The sequence below is a fragment of the Anguilla anguilla genome, chromosome 12, assembly GCF_013347855.1.
Source record: "Anguilla anguilla isolate fAngAng1 chromosome 12, fAngAng1.pri, whole genome shotgun sequence".
Lineage (NCBI taxonomy): Eukaryota > Metazoa > Chordata > Actinopteri > Anguilliformes > Anguillidae > Anguilla > Anguilla anguilla.
In genome coordinates, this window is record NC_049212.1 from 1,451,858 (window position 1) to 1,472,198 (window position 20,341).

The following is a 20,341-nucleotide window of genomic DNA, read 5'->3' on the forward strand; positions in this document are numbered from 1 at the left end:
GGGGGGGGGGGGGGGGGGGGGGGGGTCTACAGTGGAGGGTGCTGCGCGGGATCACTGCAGTAAATAGTTTTATTTCTGTGATGAACCCGGCAGGATCCCACCATTGTCCATTCTGCATGGAGAGAGAAACTGTTAATCATTGTTTTTCGGGGTGTGCCAGACTTCAGCCTCTCTTTTCTTTTTTGGGAAGTTTTTTTTGGTTACTAGGGGAAACATTTACAAGTAATATTTTTATCCTTGATTTCCAATAAAAACAAAGACAGATAGGTGCCAGCTCATTAATTTAATTTTGAGGCGAGAATAGCTGTTTCTACAGTTGAGAAAAATGATTGGAGGAGGGCACAGACAAGATGTGGTTGTTGTAGTTAGGAGTTTGATCAGGTACACAGTGATGGTGGAGTTTCAGTATTACAAAGCAATGGAGAGCCTGAGTGTGTTTCAGAGTGTGTGTGTTATAAGGGTGTTTAATGTTCAGTGGAGGGGTGGGAGCTATTTTTGCACATGGAATAGGGTGAGGGAATGGAATATGTTTCCTTTGTGACAGATTTGTGTGTTTTTCATATGATCGTGGTTTTGTGTTTTATTGTGTTTTTTTTTTTATTTATGTGATGCTATTGGTGTGTTGAGAGTGGAAATAAAGGATTGTTAAAATTCAAAATTCTGTTCTGCTGTTCTTACAGTGTGGACCATGGAGGAGAGAGCAGGACCAAACCAGGACCCAGGAAATGTGAGTGTGTATCGACACTGAACACTTTCCATAGATACACACCCTGCTGTGTGTGTGTGTGTGTGTGTGTGAGTGAGAGAGACTTCTCTCTTACACACATAAACACACAAACAGAAACACACACACAGGTACTATGACAGCCCTTTCTCTCTCACACACATAATGAGGTGAATATTAATAATGATAATTCATCTCATTAATGTCTCTGGTGTACAGACGGCTGTCAGCTCACACTGGATCCAAACACAGCGCACAGAGAGCTGTCTCTGTCTGAGGGGAACAGGAGGGTGACACACACACAGGATCCAAACCCAGCGAACAGATTCCTGTCTCTGTGTGTGACACAGCCATATCCTGATCATCCAGAGAGATTTAAGTACCGGGAGCAGGTTCTGTGCAGAGAGAGTGTGTGTGAGCGCTGTTACTGGGAGGCTGAGTTCAGTGTGTCTCTAATGGGACGTGTTTTTATAGCAGTGACATATAAAGGAATCAGCGGGAAAGGAGGGGGTTATGAGTATGAGTTTGGAAGTTATAAAAACTCCTGGAGTCTGGAGTGTTTGTCTCCATTCTGTTTCTCTGTCCGTCACAATGAGACCATAAACCTACTTGCCCCCCCCCCCCCCCCCCGCGCAACAGGAGTGTGTAATGATGGTAGAAAAGTGTATGTGTACAGGGTAGGAGTGTATGTGGACCGTCCGGCTGGCACTCTGTCCTTCTACAGCGTCTCTGACTCTGACACACTGACCCTCCTGCACAGACTCCACACACACTTCACTCAACACACACCCCTCTGTGCTGGATTTACAGTGTGTGACGCCTCAGTGTCCATCTGCCAACTGGAGTAGAGACACACACACTCGCATGCACACACACACACAACACTCATATATCCACTCACACACACACCACACACACTCATATACACACACACACGCACACTCAATCACACACACACACACACACACGCACACCAGACTCATATCCACTCACACACACACACACCACACACACTCATATACACACACACACACACTCAATCACACACACAGACACACACACACACTCATATACACGTACACACACACACACACACCCACTCATATACACATACGCATACACACACACACTCAATCACACACACACAGACACACACACTCATATACACATACACACACACACACACACACACTCATATACACATACACACACACACACACACACACCACACGCACTCATATACACATACACACACACAATCAGTCACACACACACACTCAGATACACATAGACACACACACACCCACACCTACACACATATCCACACACACACACACTTCACTCAACACATACCTGTCTGTGCTAGATTTAGTGTGTGTAACTGCTCAGTATCCCTTTGCTCACTGAAGAAGTGACACACAAGCACACACACTCTCTCTCACATACACTCCAGCACACACACATACTCTCACACACACTCTTTCTCTCTCACACACACACACACACTGAGGTACACTCATGCACACGCACTCACATACCCACGCATGCACACACTCACACACACAAACACCTACACACATGGAAACACACAATCTCTCGCACACACAAACACACACATTCACCAGTGCACTCTCACGCACACACACACATGCATGCTTACGTACACACACTCATAACCGTCTGCACACACACACACACACTCTCTCATACTCAGTCACTCACACACACACTCTCTCTCTCTCACACACACTCACACTCACGTCCACAGTCACACACACATTCACACAAACGCGCACACACACACACACACACACACACATTATACACGTCTACACAAACATTCTTATACCCATACACACACACACATTGTCTTACCCATTCACACACGCAACCCGGGCACACACACACATGCTCACGCACTCACACATATGCACACACATACAGTTACTCCCACAAACATACGCACACATGTTCACAAATACACACACAGAAACACACTTTTACCCAATCACACACACACACACATGTCGACACACTTGCAACCTTCCTTGACCAATGCCTTACCAGTGCATTTTCAGCTGTACCCAATATTAACCTCAGTACAGCTTAAACCCTGTACATAAGAGTGTGATCTTTTAGCAGGTTCAGGTTAAGCACTTGCTGTCTAAATGTGATTTTATATTTTTACATTTTAATACATTTATATTTCAAATGTTCGTGGTGTGTTTATGTGCTTTTGATTATTAAAACATTAATATAACATTGAGTTTAATAATGGCAAAATATGGCGGTGTAAAATCTTTTTGAAGAAATAATTCTCTTCTGTATCTGCATCTTTGTATAAGAGAAGCCAGTGGCAAACTCCTCCACTTAAATGTGCATTTTACTAGTTTTTATAGTTGCTTTCATTCATTTTCACGAGTTCCAATGTGCAAATTTCTGTGGGCAAATGCAGCTGATAGGGAGAATGCAGAATGGTCACTGCAGTGTACTTATTTCCTTTCATTACTTTAAACAATGATGGGTTGAGTTTCCTTATTTATTGGGTCTCTTGCTTTAATTTTCTGTATTTTCAGACAATAATCTTCAATGATTAAACCTGAATTATAAAAAATATCACATGTGTTGGTGTTATGATTTATTATTGTGTGATGTATTTAACTCCTGTGACACAGTAGTACTTATTTCATATTCTGTATGGGATTATATTTGGGCTCAATATGAGCAGATCAGCATGAGGTTAAAATCTGCACAGTTGAAGCAATGATATTCATCTATAGTAGTGGAAATAAATTATTATTTAATAAATTATAAGAAAAGTTGTGTAGTGTCTGATGAATGGTTGCTTCTGTTACTGTAGTGTAACCACAATTCAATACATTTAGAAAAGTCACTACTTGTCTATTGAGCAGGTGTGTTTATATTACCTCTCAAATAAATCGTTTTCCTGCACGTTTTAACCTGTATCTGCTGCACGTCAGTTGAATGGATTAGACCGCGAAGACAAAATCAAGGCAGAAGTGTAGCATGACATCCAGTCTCAGATGTTCCTGAGACCCTACAGTTTTTTTCATTTTTTCAGATGCATTTCTAGTAACTGCAGTCACACATTACAAATGCATTACAGTATGATATGATTGCTTTACCAACATACAACGTGCAAAATTCTGAATTGCACACTCAGTTTTCACAGTACTGTCACTTCATATTAAGACGTCCAAATTGGTATTGCTAGACATGCAGATTGTGAAATGAAGTCAACATGTTTGCAATCATATCTCGTCACTTCCAACCACATTGCCCAGGTGAGTTTCATTGCAGCACGATTGGTAATCCCTTCAGCACTACATAAAAGGCTGATTTACAGCACTACATTCAGCACTTTCTGACAACATGGAGCAGCCCAATGCAGTTGGTTTTGTGGACGAATTTAGATCTTGATCAAATGAATTTAGAGCCACTGTGATTGACCATGTTATAAATCCTGGCCTAACGATGAGAGAAGCTGGAAGGATTGTACAGCCAAACTTTAAAAGGTCAACAGTGGCCTCTAATAAGAGTTTTTGGACTGAACATTGAGTACAGTCAATGTTAGTCAATAATTTACTGCAAAATGTGATACTGTAATTACATCTGATGAAAACCACGTTTTCAATGTACAAAAATGCCAAGTTACTCACACATACAAAGCATGATCTATAAGTCATTACTTCAAATCTACGCCTGCCATTAAAAGTATTAATATTAAAATTGTGCCAAGTTACATGAAACAATATTGGCTATCTTAGCTCACACAAATTAAACAAGCTGTATTCCACAGCAATGCTGCCCAATGTTTCCTATATTCTTTCAAGTAATTTGGCCTTGTTAAAACATTGTCTGAATAATTTGTGAAACATAGCAGAACAGCTGTGGAGGTGTGGTATTTGAATCTCTTTGTGCATGTGCGTGTGTGTATATGTGTGTGTGTGTGTGTGTGTGTGTGTGCGTGTGTGTGTGTTTGTGTGTGTGGGGCTGGGGCCTGGCAGGCTGTGTGTTAATGTAGTCTGAGGCAGTGTGCATCAGTGTGCTGTGTGTGCTCTGTATACAACAATAAGCATCGTCAGTGCGTCGACCAGTGCATTTCTTTGAAATTGCACCTCCATCCTCATGCTAAATGGAATTTAATAAAATCATTATATATCGTGGCAGGAGCTGGAAACGGGCAGAAGTATCAGAGTATTTTTTTGACAACTATCAGATCTGTGAGTTTGTTGGAATACTGTAAACACAAAGCAGGTGCATTCTGTCACCTGGTGGCCATGTGACAATGCTGCAAGTGCTCCAGAGGTTGAGTTTCAAGGCAGAAGTTGACAGATTCTCAAGAGTTCACTGAACTGAAAGTTTACTACAATGTAAACAAAAGAGAAAAAGTAAAGAATCATCAATGCCGTGCCTAACCTTGTGTGCAAAGGGCAGTGTTTTGTTTTTGGTATCATTGAGTATAAATGACAGCACTATTTTCTCCAAAAAATCTATTGCAAGTGATGTAGAGTGATCATGCTGGCTTTTTAACATGATTTTTGACGGTACTATTCTTTAGAAGTATGTGGTCAAAATGTAACATTGCTCAATGAAAGGGCAATGATAGACTATGTATAATCCCAGCAATATACAAACTGTTCTTGATTGTTAAGACATCATCTGGATCATTTGTGAAACACAGCAGTTTATAGCAATATATCCTGCAATGCTTAAAACATGAGAACAACTGTTGAGGTGTGCAAATGACAGTTGAACAAATTAAAGACTGCAGTACTTTAAGGCACAGGCTGCTCCATTTAAATCTCACTGTCGCAGAATATAAATGTCTGGTTTGGCAGGGCATTATTTGAACATATTGACAGGAACAAATTTGAAGCAGGTACACGAGGTAGACAGGACCATACCATGTCAGACAGCCATTTTCTACAGTTACAGGTTTTGTTACAAGGAGCACCGGAGAGGTACACATGCCACAGCTTGCAGAGGAATTCTCAGAAGTTTTCTAGTGCCATATGCCAGTACTTTCATTAACAGGAGTGAGCTTGTCTGAGTAAATGTTTCCCTGTTTTAATTACATCAAACACCCATGTGATGGAGCCAGAACCATGACATGACCTTTTTTTAAATTAATATTCCTATTACTATGAATTAGTTTTTTTACTCTTTCTTTTTTTAAATCTCATTATGAAAAAATAAAAAATCCATAGTATTAGGATAAATTGTAAATCCTAGAGTGGAGGTTATTACTATAAGCCCCTTGGGGTTTCTAACATCTCCTGCACAATCCCTGCTATGTTTGTGTTATATACTTTTGTTTTATCACTTACTTTGGGCGAAAAAAAAAAAAGAAAAAAAAAATTAATTAAAAAACGTTGTTTAATCTTGATGCTTTGCTTTAAAAAAAAAAAATCACACCTTTAATAATGTAATAAGTTTACACATTAATAGATTATTTCACTCTGCTTGGATGAGAAAAATTAACATTTACCACATTTCAGCTTTTGAGCATGTATAATTAGTAATGGAATAGAACAGAAAAGCTGTTTTTCATACCAGAGGAAGACCTTTCATGAGCGGCTCTGACATGCAGTCATACAAGCGCCCAAGGGGGGTCGCTAGAGAGCAGTGAAACGCAGATCCCTGTCTGGCTGAACCCTCCCGTACCCTGGGCAACACAGGCACCAATCGTGCATCTCCCTGTGGAGCTACCGGCCACAGTTGGCACTGGCATGGTCCGAATTCGACCCGAGGCCGTGAGGCTCATCCATGCACCTCAGCGTGGTGCCTTAACCGAATGAGCCATCCAGCAGCCCCAAGCCTACTTTCAATAAAATTACACCTTACCAGCATCCAGAAGAAATACAGACTGCCATACAGAATGCCAAATACTATGTGCATTGATAGGACCCATTCAAAGCAGGCACATGAGGTAGACAGGAAATCATCAGGTCAGACAACATTTTTCCACTGTAACAGAATTTAGTACAATATGCACCAGGGAAATACCCACTACACAGCATGCAGGGGCATTCTCCAAAGACTCACTAAGTTGTCTCAGTCTTGATAGTAGTTTCTAAGCATTATAAGGTCACATCTCACAAGCATAGAGGCTCTGTCTGTGGTCACACACGGATGTTACATCAGTATTTAGGTCTCTCAGAACACAACAGCACAATATAGTGCCTGGGACAGGGGTGGTATATCCCCATGGTGGGTGCCAGAGCTTTTCGGGTCCTCTCAGGAGTGCACTCGGGACGGCCCTGAGCTGCATTCCATCCTCCTCGTAGCTCTTCATCGCTCTTCTCCCTCATTGACAGGCAGAATCCCTAGGCAGAAGTGGCCAGGAGTGCATACAGAAATACAGAAACATACACTTCCCTTCACTACGTTAAGCTGCCAAGCAGCTATACATTGCAGAACACAGTCTGAAGTGCATTAATCACTGCAGGTTTCCCACTGAATCTACAGGAACTGAGGCAGAGCAGTGAAAGAATGGGCAGTGATTCAGTATGTGCACTCGTATAGACATGAAATCTGTTTCTCTGATCAATCAAACATTTAATTATTTGCAAAATATTTTTGTTTACAGTCACACCTACAGCAATTTATTAGGACATGAGAACACCTGTGGAGTTCTAGAAAAGACTGTTGGAAAAATAATATTGTAGTTCCTCTAAACAGCCACTAGATGGTAATGGAAGTTCAGTTTCACGCTGAGCTATTTGTCTCATGGGCGCTTAATAGTTTGAACTGTAATCTCATGTTTGGACTGTGGAAAACATAATAGAATCTGCATGACAAGTAAATTAAGCAGCACTAATGATTTTGCAGAGTTCTGAGAGCTAGTCTTGTAATAACTTCAATAATAACTTCAATAAATTGATTACACAAGCTTTCTCTGGTCAGCATGAAGTTTGGCTTTTTGGGCATTACTGTTGCACTACGAGTGTCATCAAATTGTTGTTGTTGCAGACATCATAAATGGTTGCATGTTTTCACTTGTTGAGCAAGAACATGGACACTGATGTTTCTTATTCTGAAGGGACCCTTTATGTTGTGTAAAATTATAGATTCAGTGTTGACTTTGTATCTGTAGACAGAATTGTGTAATTATTTCTTTATTAGGAGTATATGGACACAGTGACCCAGTACCCAGAGGAAACCAGCACAAACACAGGAACATGCTAGCTCCATGCAGAGAGGACGCGAACCCGGGACTCGAACCCGGCTTTTTTTGTCGTCACACAGATTGTTTTGCCGTGTGTGATTTCAGGATTACACATTACACATCAGTGCTCTTATTTCTCTCTAGGGAGCCACAAATAAACACTAATGTGAGTGAAACCAGATCCAGAGTCAAACCTCAGTGTCAATCATTGGGCTTCAGCCCGCACCCCCCCCCACCCCCCACCTCCCCGACAATGCGCACCAGACTCAAATCCCTGAGTCTAAGCATAGCTGAAAAAATCATAGAGAGACAGGAAGCACAGACAAAGCCTTCAAATGTGTTGTTAAAAGCATCTGTGCAGATATTTATACATGAGATGTTACTCACAACCCAGACAATACCTATTTAGTCAGAACATTCAGATCAACCAACATGAGCCGAAGTTCAGAGCAGGAATGCTGTAATGTGTGTGTGCTTACATGCTGATATGAATCATCACTCATAAGAGAAAAGCAGCATGGCTGCAGGGCTGTAGGATGGTGTTTACTCTGCTCCTGTTGCCTGACATGTTTTGAATAGCTGGGAAGTGAATCTGGAAAGAGCAGATGCTCAGCTCCTGTTTTTATTATATTTTTGGCTGGACCGCAACAGTGGGGCCAGCCCTATAAACGCGAATGTCTGTGACTGAGTGACCGAGTGAGTGATACAATTCCACTGCGCATGTCTGTGACTGAGTGACTGACTGATGATGTTACACCATTGGTCGGCCGGTTCGGCCCAGCCATATACTAGGTTTTGACCTGGTCTTGTTTAAAGACTGATTAAAAACATACAATTAACAAATTTACTTAAAAAAAAGACTAACAGTCAACTATTGGAGATGGCATATACCAAAACATAAACACAATAACAAACCTTGCACCTTAATGTATAAACAAAATTAGAATGTTAAGAATTGGAGATAACAAATAGACTTGTGAAAACAAAAACTATTCGCCACAAACATTAGCACATATACAGCTATAGCTGGTCATGAGGAAGTGAATGCATCAATGATTGTGTCAGGGGCACTGAGAGAGTGAGATGCTTTATTTTTATTTGCTGTCCATAGCCATATTGTGCGTCTTGAAAAAATAACATTTCTTACAGTGACGGGGATGTTTGCTACACTCGAACGAGCTTATTTGTGGGTTTAGATGACATCAATCAATATATTGGGACAATTTAAGTCCCAACAGTAGCATAATTCTAGAGTTGTTCAATAGGCTTAGTACATGTATACGTTACAATTAGGCAAATATCTAAATGCAGTGAATGTTTGTCTCTTATGGGTAACTAATTAAATACAATAAATGCAGCCAATAAAAATAAAAAGACTTGCTTGAACCAGTAAAACATTTTTTTTTAAAAAAAGGTCGAAAGAGAAAGTGAAAGTGTTTCAAACGCAAACCTCATGTCATGGTTCTGTGTTCTGTTTCTGCTTTTCCTTTTTGGGCCTCCAGATGGCGCCACTTCAGTTTTGTAGTTCTGTTCATTCTCCCTCATTGCTTTTCCCTGTGTTTAAATGTACTATTATTTTCTATTATTCAATTATTGTTTTTTGGTTGTGTCTTGTTATCCCCTCCCTCTCTGATGTGATTGTGCATTGTGTCCTCCTGTGTCTTGTTAGCGTCTTATCTATTTAAGTTCTTTGTTTCCCTGACTCGGGTCCTGGGTTAGTAACCAATAAATGCTGGGATTCTTGTCGGGGTTTGAACCAGGTTGCGTCTGAGGACGGATTGTTTTGGTCTATGATTTTGAATTATACGTTTGTTGAAAATTGAATTTGGACCACAGATGAAGTGACTTTAAGAAATGGAGTGTGAAGTGGTGGAAGGAGGAAATAAGAAAAGAAAAGGAATTGAAAATGAAGTTAAGGATTATAAATATGCAATTGGAATAAAGGTGGATGTGAGGCCCGGGTATGGATGAGAAGCAAATGGCGTTTTTAATGACGCCCACGAAATAGGGAAACTCATAAAGAAGGAGATTGGGGAAGTAAGAGCAGTGAGGGTAACCAGGGGGGGAATTGTAATCATGTCGAAAAGTGTCAGTCGAAAAGACTGAGGGACAAGGCTCTTAAAATAAAAAGACTTGAATCGACAAAAGTAGTTCGTTTTTTAATGAGAGAAAGAGCGCTACGGAAAGGTGTCATTAGTGGGGTCTCATTGTCGGTAAACGCCGATTGTTGTTTGGAGGTAGAAGGAGTTTTAGGGGCAAAGCGGATGAAAAGCTATTAGGAGGAAAAAGAACAAGAACATGGATCAGTACTTTTAGAATTTGAGGGAGAATTACTAGAAAGAGTCTATTTAGATTATGTTTGTTACAGGGTGAGGGAATATGAGAGGGTTCCACTGAGGTGCTATTGGTGTCAGGATTATGGACACGTGGCAGCAGTGTGTAGGAAAAAGGATCACAGGTGTAGAAGGTGTGGGAAAGATCAGTGTTCTGATGATGATTGTACGGTGTCTAAAGAACAGGCAATATGCTTTCACTGTGGGGGAAATCATGAAGTGAGAGAAAAGCAGTGTGAAAGAAGGAAGAGGGAAAGTGAGGTGGAAAGAACATGAGTGCAGAATAGAATAACATGCAGAAGCAATGAAGAGAGTGAGGGCAGAAGCGGGAACTGAGAGGAAGGAGCAGAATAGAACTGGAATAGAGGGAAAAGATCAAGGGAGATGTGACAAAGAAATCATGCATTTGAATAGAAGAAGGTTTCTGGCATTTATTGCGATGGTGATTAACTGTGCAAGCGAGATAGAAACAAAATCAGAGAGAATCAGGATGGTGGTGGATGCAGCGAAAGAGATTTTGGGTATAACGGATGTGAAGGGGGACGAAATACAGGGAATTTTGGCGAAAGGGTTTGGAGTCAGACGCCAGGGATATAGCGAAATAGCAAAAAATCGTTGTTCAGGTATGGGAGGGTGGGGCTATTGTTTTATTTAATTATTTTTTTGAGAACTAAATCAGATGCCAATGTACACAGTAGGGGGCGGTAATGCACCAATTTAGGTTTTCCAACCGCCATTAAAACCAGAGAAAAGAAGAAGAAGAAGAAGAAGAAGAAGACGACTCGGGTTCTGGTTCCTTGTGTTCTTGTGTGTTCTGCTTGTGTTCAGCCTGCCTGTGTTTCTGCCTCTGTGTTCTCTGCCTGTGTATGTTCTGCTGTTGTATCTCCTGTGTTCTGCATCGCCCTTGTCCTGCTCTGTGTTCATTTTGCTTTTTCCCTTTTGGAAGATTTTTGTGTTTTAGAGTGTTGCCCTGTATGGCCTTTTGTTTGTTATTTTTTTTATTTTTCAAGTAAAGGACTTTGTTTAAACTTTCCTTTTGAGTTTCCTGTGTTTTTCACTCCGCACCTGGGTCCTCACCCCCAAAACGTGACAGAAGGAACCAGCCAGAGCTGGACCCAGCAGAGTTTTTTTTCCTTTTCTCTTTTCCTGTGTTTTTTTAGGGTTTTTTTTTTGTTTAAACATGCCGCCAGTGTGGTGGAGTAGTAGCGTTGGTGGGGCTGTAGGGGGCAGTATTTCCTCATTGATCGAGTAGAAAACCAGTGTCCATGGGTTCATTTCAATCACTTATTTTCACTCCTTGAATCTCTTCCTAGTGTCCTTTCCTTGCTTCTTAGCACCACTGAACGAAGGACGTGAAGAAAAGATGCAAGGATGAGATACGAGGAGGGAGGAATCGAGGCAGCATGTGTTAGGCAAATGGAGAGTCCCTGCTTAGCATCAATTTGAAGCCAGGCCATTTATAGTCGGAAAATGTGGAGAGGTGGACCACAGGTAGATCATTTATATGTCACACGCTCCAAAAAAGATGTATCCTCACTGAAGCATCCTCCAGGAGCCTCCTCACTCCTCCAAGGAGCATTAAACGGATTGGAACGTCCTTAAAGATGGCGGACTTGATTGATTTCCAGGTTACGCGAGGACCGAGGAGATGAGGATGGATAAAATAAGCGATTGGAATGAACCCCTGGAGTAATGACACTGGTGAAGGAGAAGCTCTCTACAGAATGAGACGTAAAGTTGAGACTCAGGCTCCCTGAGGCCATAACGTTATCTCAAAGTGATGGGATGGCTTCCTCAGTTCAGGCAACTGACCATCCTCAGGTTCTGATTGGTTCAATAAACGCTGACCATCCTCAGGTTCTGATTGGTTCAATAAACCCTGACCATCCTCAGGTTCTGATTGGTTCAATAAACCCTGACCATCCTCAGGTTCTGATTGGTTCAATAAACCCTGACCATCCTCAGATTCTGATTGGCTCAATAAACTCTTCCTCTCCACATCAGAGTGTTTCTGCAAAAAAAAAAACAATCCTGCCTTGGACCATGCAGTGCTATATATCTGTACAGGATGGGAGTGACTAATATAATACAAGATGCCTAAGTACATCCTATTTATATACAGCATTTGGGAAATTATCAGTCTAAATTTATAAAAGTTAATTTACTATGAGAATAACATTTGAACAGCTACAAAGAGCTACCCCTCATCTCAGGCACAAGTAATTTCCTGAAGAAGCTGTAGGGGGTTGGAGGGGGTTGAGGTGGATAAATATGACATATTTACTGAAATACAGACAGAACTGAAGAAAATGAGTACTCCGCATCCTTTAACATGGGGGTTATCAACCTTTACTGATCCAGAGACCCGCCCCCCCCCCCCCCCCCCAGGCTCAAGGGCTCCAGGAGACCCTTTTAAGTTAAAATATGATATCTATTTTTTTTTAAATGGTTTTAGAAGGTTTGTGGTTTGTGGGGGGTGGGGGTTCACATTGTGATAGCAGACCATGTGGTTGGGGAAGGGGGGGGGGGGTGTTTGGGAGATCAACAGACCCCCAAATGCAAACCAAATCTTTACCAGAATCATTAAATGCATTCTAAATGCAAGCTGCATGTGTTATGCAGTAGCGACATTTCACTTGTTTTTTCACAGGCAGGTGGATCAAGCTGTTGATTGGGTCCAACCCCCAAAATCTTGCTAATCACATGTTCCCACTGTGCCTCGCCTTTGGAAAATGTCCAAATAAACAAGTCAGAAGTCAGGGCAGTGCAGGTTTGTAGGTTTCCCTGTTGACCTTATCCATGGCCTTCCAAAGATGTGGCTATTGCCTGCAAATACATTGGGCCAAAACCAATTTCATGGCAGATGAGAGGAGAACGAGAGAGAAGGTGAAGGTTGATGTCACATCCTTTCTTTTCTTGGCCCCGGTCATGTTGACGGTCAACAGCAAGTGGCAGCAGGTGATGGTGCTGGTCACAAGGTAATTTCAGAGAACACACCTCCAGAAAACATGACCAAGACCTGACCATGTCACAATCAGCATAGTAATCTTCTGTATCTAAATCACACATCATAGGAATACCTCCTCACTGGGACTGAGTGAATTCATAACACCACAGAAATACACAAAATGTATGATATGTTCAGTTGGATTCCCTACTTTTTGCAGGCAACTGGAAGTAAACTAAAACAGAACTGGAAATAAGGCACAAGGTTTTACTCTCAACAAAAACAAAGTGTACACAACTCAAACTCAAGTAGAAACTTTATTAAGCCGCGTTTCCACCAAAATTACCCGGAACTTTCAGTCCCAGGAACTACTTTACCAGGAACTAAAAGGTTCCTTCAGCCAATGGTTGTCTGCATTTCCACCGGGGTCTAAAGTACCGCGAAGATTAGGCAAATTAGCCCACTGACATATGAAAAAGCGACGTTGTCGTCGGTCCATCTGTCATATGATTTCTTCTGTAACCCCATACTACCACCGAAGTAGCCTACATTATTTTCTAATAACCGGGACAGCCCGGAGGGGTTTATTCCACTTATATACAATGGGTTACCAACAATGACTATATATGGTTACCTTTGTATTTATTGATTTTCATATATCCTCTCAAACACATTCATTATGTTTTTATGCGAACATTCGCTTTCATGTCTTGACATCCGAAGCGACAGAATGCATTCACATTTATATGTATAACTGGCAACAACAGCAGAAAACATGCACACGTTGTAAACAATTTCCTGTTTGATTACTTTCTCGTCGTTAATTCCATATAGGCTAATCGCAAAATGACAAGAATAGAACGAAAACTCGGACTTGCGTGAAAATGTAAATTAGTAGTGGTACAGCCACCGTTTGCTTTCCTTCGAAGTTACTGCTAGCCGAGCAGCGAAGTGTGCCCTCCAGATGCGAACCATGCACCATAAATTAGTCCATAGTCTTCCTGGTCTTTTCGTGGAATTGAAAAATGGCAGTAAAATTGAGTAAAATTACGGCAGTCTGAAAAAGCTAAAGGGAGGATTACTAGAATTAACCTGTTATTTTACCCTGACAAAAAGTGCGGAAGGTGATTTCCAGTTTGCTTGTACTGTATCACCAATGTTAATTACGCAGAACTACCGCATACCTCACATCTGTATCAAACGTTTTGAGTCAATTACAACGGGCTAACAAAGAAAATCCGGAAGAAAATATTCAGCAACCGAATTAATCCGTTTGAATGTTTTAGTACGTAATATGCTGTCCCAGCACGAATGCTTAGCATTTTATAAAACGAATACTAAAGCAAGAAAAGAGCAGAAGAGCACACGTTATAATTCCAAGACGTTGGCAGGCTATAACCAAAAGTAGGCTACTGCGCCGCATAACATACAAGTTTGATTTGAAGTTATTATGAAAATAAATTGGTTTGCCGCTGCATATTTTCAAACATGGCGGGTAATGGCGGAAAATAAATACAACACAAATGCTGCGAGTACTCGACCAATCAGAAATGTTCAGCGCTGCAAGCTCCACCCAAAAGGTTCCTGTACTTTCGGAAAGTACTACCCCCCGAGCAGGAACCTTTTGGGGGGTAAAATAAAGCCCCAGGAACTAATTTTAGACCCTAGTTCCTGCGGTGGAAACGCACTGAGTTCCTCAAAAGGTTCCTAGTTCCGGGGTATAGTTCCTGCGGTGGAAACGCGGCTTTAGTAAAACAAAAGAGGCCAAGTCTAGCATTGGCATACTTCTATTTACGCATCAAGTGTTTAGTGCCACAACAAGATTAAGTAAATATTAAAATACAACAGCCACTTGGTTATATATCTTTATCGCTATAGACTTCTGCAAACAGCACATGTAGCAGCTACAGCTCTTTAAATTGCTTTAAATATTCTTCTTGACATGCTATTTCTCTTTTGCCAGAGCCCCATCTAGTGGCTACTCAGCACAGTACAGTACAGTACACTCAGACAGCCAGGAGTAGGAGAGCAGGGTAAAGACAGTTTTAGGCACAGCAGTCATGCCCTCTAGTGGACAGGAGGCTCCAGTGAAGGTGCAGCAGAGTTCCCTAGACGGCCGACCACTGCAGGATGCTCATGTCCTTCCCTCCGGTAGAGATCAGGTGACTGTCGTCATGGAGAAAGGCAACGTTGGTCACATGGCTGCTGTGGCCTTTGTAAACATGACTTGGAGCCCATGAGACAGAAAAGAAGACAGGCAAAGATTCAACAGGTTTAACACAAGCCTGAAAACTAGCAGATAAAAAAAGTCTCAAGATAAAAACCAAATCCGCAGGGGGAAAATCTTTTATTTTCATCTGAATAACCAAAATAATTTCTCTGCACTTTCCAGATCATTCTAAAGCAGTGATTCTCCACCTGCATGCGGCCAAATTTGCCAAACCAAATGCCACCATGCTAGACACCTCACAGGGCTTATGTGTTTTGACACTAACAGCAAAATAAATGGCGTTTATAAATTTACAGATAGGACCATTCATGTACACAAATGCTGGGAAGCACAGCTGTAATGTGATTGTAGATATGGGTATGAATGTTGGGAGTCACAGCTGTAATGTGATTGTAGATATGGGTATGAATGTTGGGAAGCACAGCTGTAATGTGATACTGTGGATTTGGGTATGAATGTTGGGAGGCACAGCTGTAATGTGATTGTGGATTTGGGTATGAATGTTGGGAGTCACAGCTGTAATGTGATTGTGGATTTGGGTATGAATGTTGGGAAGCACAGCTGTAATGTGATACTGTGGATTTGGGTATGAATGTTGGGAAGCAGAGCTGTACTGTGATACTGTGGATTTGGGTATGAATGTTGGGAAGCACAGTTGTACTGTGATTGTAGATTTGGGTACGAATGTTGGGAAGCACAGCTGTAATGTGATTGTGGATTTGGGTATGAATGTTGGGAAGCAGAGCTGTAGTGTGATTGTGGATTTGGGTATGAATGTTGAGTCACAGCTGTAATGTGATTGTGGATTTGCGTATGAATGTTGAGGTACAGCTGTAATGTGATTGTGGATTTGGGTATGAATGATGGGAAGGAGAGCTGTAATGTGATATTGTGTATTTGGGTATGAATGTTGGGAAGGAGAGATGTAATGTGATACTGTGGATTTGGGTATGAATGCTGGGAAGCACAGCTGTAATGTGATATTGTGGATTTGGGTATGAATAGCCGCGTTTCCACCAAAATTACCCGGAACTTTTAGTCCCAGGAACTACTTTACCAGGAACTAAAAGGTTCCTTTAGCCCATGGTTGTCTGCGTTTCCACCGTGGTCTAAAGTCCCACGAAGATTAGGCAAATTAGCCCACTGACGTATGAAAAAGCGACGTTGTCGTCGGTCCCTCTGTCATATGATTTCTTCTGTAACCCCATACTACCACCGAAGTAGCCTACATTATTTTCTAATAACCGGGACAGCCCGGAGGGGTTTATTCCACTTATATACAACGGGTTACCAACAATGACTATATATGGTTACTTTTGTATTTATTGATTTTCATATATCCTCTCAAACACATTCATTATGTTTTTATGCGAACATTCGCTTTCATGTCTTGACATCCGAAGCGACAGAATGCATTCACATTTATATGTATAACTGGCAACAACAGCAGAAAACATGCACACGTTGTAAACAATTTGCTGTTTGATTACTTTCTCGTCGTCAATTCCATATAGGCTAATCGCAAAATGACAAGAATAGAATGAAAACTCGGACTTGCGTGAAAATTTAAATTAGTAGTGGTACAGCCACCGTTTGCTTTCCTTCAAAGTTACTGCTAGCCGAGCAGCGAAGTGTGCCCTCCAGATGCGAACCATGCAACATTAAATAGTCCATAGTCTTCCTGGTCTTTTCGTGGAATTGAAAAATGGCAGTAAAATTGAGTAAAATTACGGCAGTCTGAAAAAGCTAAAGGGACAATTACTAGAATTAACCTGTTATTTTACCCTGACAAAAAGTGCGGAAGGTGATTTCCAGTTTGCTTGTACTGTATCACCAATGTTAATTATGCAGAACTACCGCATACCTCACATAACTGTATCAAACGTTTTGAGTCAATTACAACGGGCTAACAAAGAAAATCCGGAAGAAAATATTCAGCAACCGAATTAATTCGTTTTAATGTTTTGGTAGCCTACGTAATATGCTGTCCCAGCACGAATGCTTAGCATTTTATAAAACGAATACTAAAGCAAGAAAAGAACAGAAGAGCACACGTTATAATTCCAAGACGTTGGCAGGCTATAATCAAAACTAGGCTACTGCGCCGCATAACATACAAGTTTGATTCAAAGTTATTATGAAAATAAATTGGTTTGCGGCTGCATATTTTCAAACATGGCGGGTAATGGCGGAAAATAAATACAAAAGAAATGCTGCGAGTACTCGACCAATCAGAAATGTTCAGCGCTGCAAGCTCCACCCAAAAGGTTCCTGTACTTTCGGAAAGTACTACCCCCCAAGCAGGAACCTTTTGGGGGGTAAAATAAAGCCCCAGGAACTAAATTTAGACCCTAGTTCCTGCGGTGGAAATGCACTGAGTTCCTCAAAAGGTTCCTAGTTCCGGGGTAAAGTTCCTGCGGTGGAAACGCAGCTAATGTTGGGAGGCACAGCTGTAATGTGATTGTGGATTTGGGTATGAATGTTGGGAGTCACAGCTGTAATGTGATTGTGGATTTAGGTATGAATGCTGGGAAGCAGAGCTGTAATATGATACTGTGGATTTGGGTATGAATGTTGGGAAGCACAGCTGTAATGTGATTGTGGATTTGGGTATGAATGTTGGGAAGCACAGCTGTAATGTGATTGTGGATTTGGGGATGGTGCTCTCACCCTTGGCTGTGAGCAGGGGTTGGGGAACAAGCGCACTTTGCCAAAGTCGTCGGCAGAGGCCAGGAGCTTGGCGTCATGTGACCTGCACACGGCGTTGATATCTGTACCATCAGCACCATCTGGCCAGATACCTGACAGGAACACAAAAACATAACAACACATCATGATGAGAACAGACCATTCAGCTCATCTATACCATTTACCTACAAATGAGATAGTTTCTAGTGCTAACCAGTCACAAACTAAATTATCAAATGCTGTATCAGACCTGCACACAGACCCCTGAGGGTCTGTGCCTCTACTACATGACCTGGCAGGTTGTTCCACACATAAAAAATGCTTCCTGACACGCTTGGGTAATTTACATTTTTCCTCAATCTCCACCAATGCCCCCCTTTTCAACTGACAGAACTAAACCTGAACTGTCACTCACCGAACACGCTAAAGCAGCCCCAGGGGGGTGAGCACTCACTCACCGAACACACTAAAGCAGCCCCAGGGGTGAGCACCCACTCACCGAACACGCTAAAGCAGCCCCAGGGGTGAGCACCCACTCACCAAACACACTAAAGCAGCCCCAGGGGGGAACACCCACTCACCAAACACACTAAAGCAGCCCCAGGGGGGTGAGCACCCACTCACCGAACACGCTAAAGCAGCCCCAGGGGTGAGCACCCACTCACCGAACACACTAAAGCAGCCCCAGGGGGGTGAGCACCCACTCACCAAACACACTAAAGCAGCCCCAGGGGGGTGAGCACCCACTCACCAAACACGCTAAAACAGCCCCAGTGGTGAGCACCCACTCACCGAACACACTAAAGCAGCCCCAGGGGGTGGACACCCACTCACCAAACACACTAAAGCAGCCCCAGGGGTGAGCACCCACTCACCCAACACACTAAAGCAGCCCCAGGGGGGTGAACACCCACTCACCGAACACACTAAAGCAGCCCCAGGGGTGAGCACCCACTCACCAAACACGCTAAAGCAGCCCCAGGGTGGTGAGCACCCACTCACCGAACACAGTAAAGCAGCCCCAGGGGTGAGCAGCCACTCACCGAACACACTAAAGCAGCCCCAGGGGTGAGCAGCCACTCACCGAACACACAAAGCTCAGCACGCAGGTGGAGGTGGCCCACTCCAGGTTCCGCACAGTGTCTGCAGTGGTCAGGTGTTTGCCACTCGCGGCTTCCCCTGTGGAGTGGGGAAAGAACGGGGGCGTGGGCAGCAGTGTGCGGACTGTGACCGGCTCTCTGACCAGACTGCGACTCTCTAAGAAAAAGGCTCACAGAATAAGATCTCGTAGTCTCCTGAGTTGGTGACGATGTACTGGCTGTCAGCAGACCAGTCCAAGTGGGTCACAAAACTGGAGTGGCCCTGTGAAGTAAAATTAAGCAGAAACAAAGCCAAGCATAAATGAGGCTGTGTTATCCCCTTTAACTATTTCAACCGCTACATTCGTTTGCAATTGGGACTGTCTGAAATAACACAATATTAACATCTTGTTTATTCATGATATGAATGTGTACAGATATAGACTGATGTATGTAGAAAACTGAGGTCATTTGTTTCTGAAATGTGATATTTCTATTTGCACTAAACTAGAGATTTAGAGACCTGTGTGTGTAATTGTTCCCCTGCTTGTGTGTATGTGTGGTTGTTTGTGTGTGGTCCAGGCCCTGGGGCAGGTAAGACAGAGGCCTCTATACACCGGTGCTACACGCCGGAGGAACTTGTATAGACACATTAGGAAAGGGTGGTTGCCAACCGTGTATTTTGTTTGTAAGAGTAGTTAGATAGGCAGTCTTTTGTTGTGTTTAGTTAGTTAGTCAGATTATCTTTCTTTCTAGCTCTGTTTGGTTTTGTTTATTTCAGTTATTTGGCGACACCCATGTCCCTTGGCCTTGTGACCTAGTTGTGGCTTGGTTTTGTGTAAAAACTTGTAAAAATGTAAATAGCAGTTCACTTGCACTCATAACACCTTTAATAGCACCTGCAACCTTGTCTGTCGTGATTATTTCCACTAAACGTTTCCTAACACCTTTCCACCCATTACATTACATTACATTACATTACATTACAGGCATTTGGCAGACGCTCTTATCCAGAGCGACGTACAACAAAGTGTATAACCATAACCAGGAACAAGTATGACGAAACCCCTAGAGAGAAGTACCGGTCCAAGTACAGGGAACAACCGCATAGTTCAACTTGGACTCTGATAGTTAAACTGATTAACACT

General features: G+C 42.3%; 1 long non-coding RNA gene across 1 annotated transcript; it reads right to left on the reverse strand.

Moving 5' to 3' along the window:
* Positions 1-18,095: 18,095 nt before the first annotated feature.
* Positions 18,096-19,475, reverse strand: LOC118210041. The gene is made up of 3 exons (XR_004761796.1): positions 19,389-19,475; positions 19,158-19,293; positions 18,096-18,227 (listed from the first exon to the last, which is right to left on the reverse strand). It is a non-coding gene; the product is annotated as an uncharacterized LOC118210041 (long non-coding RNA).
* Between the last annotated feature and the right edge of the window lie 866 nt (positions 19,476-20,341).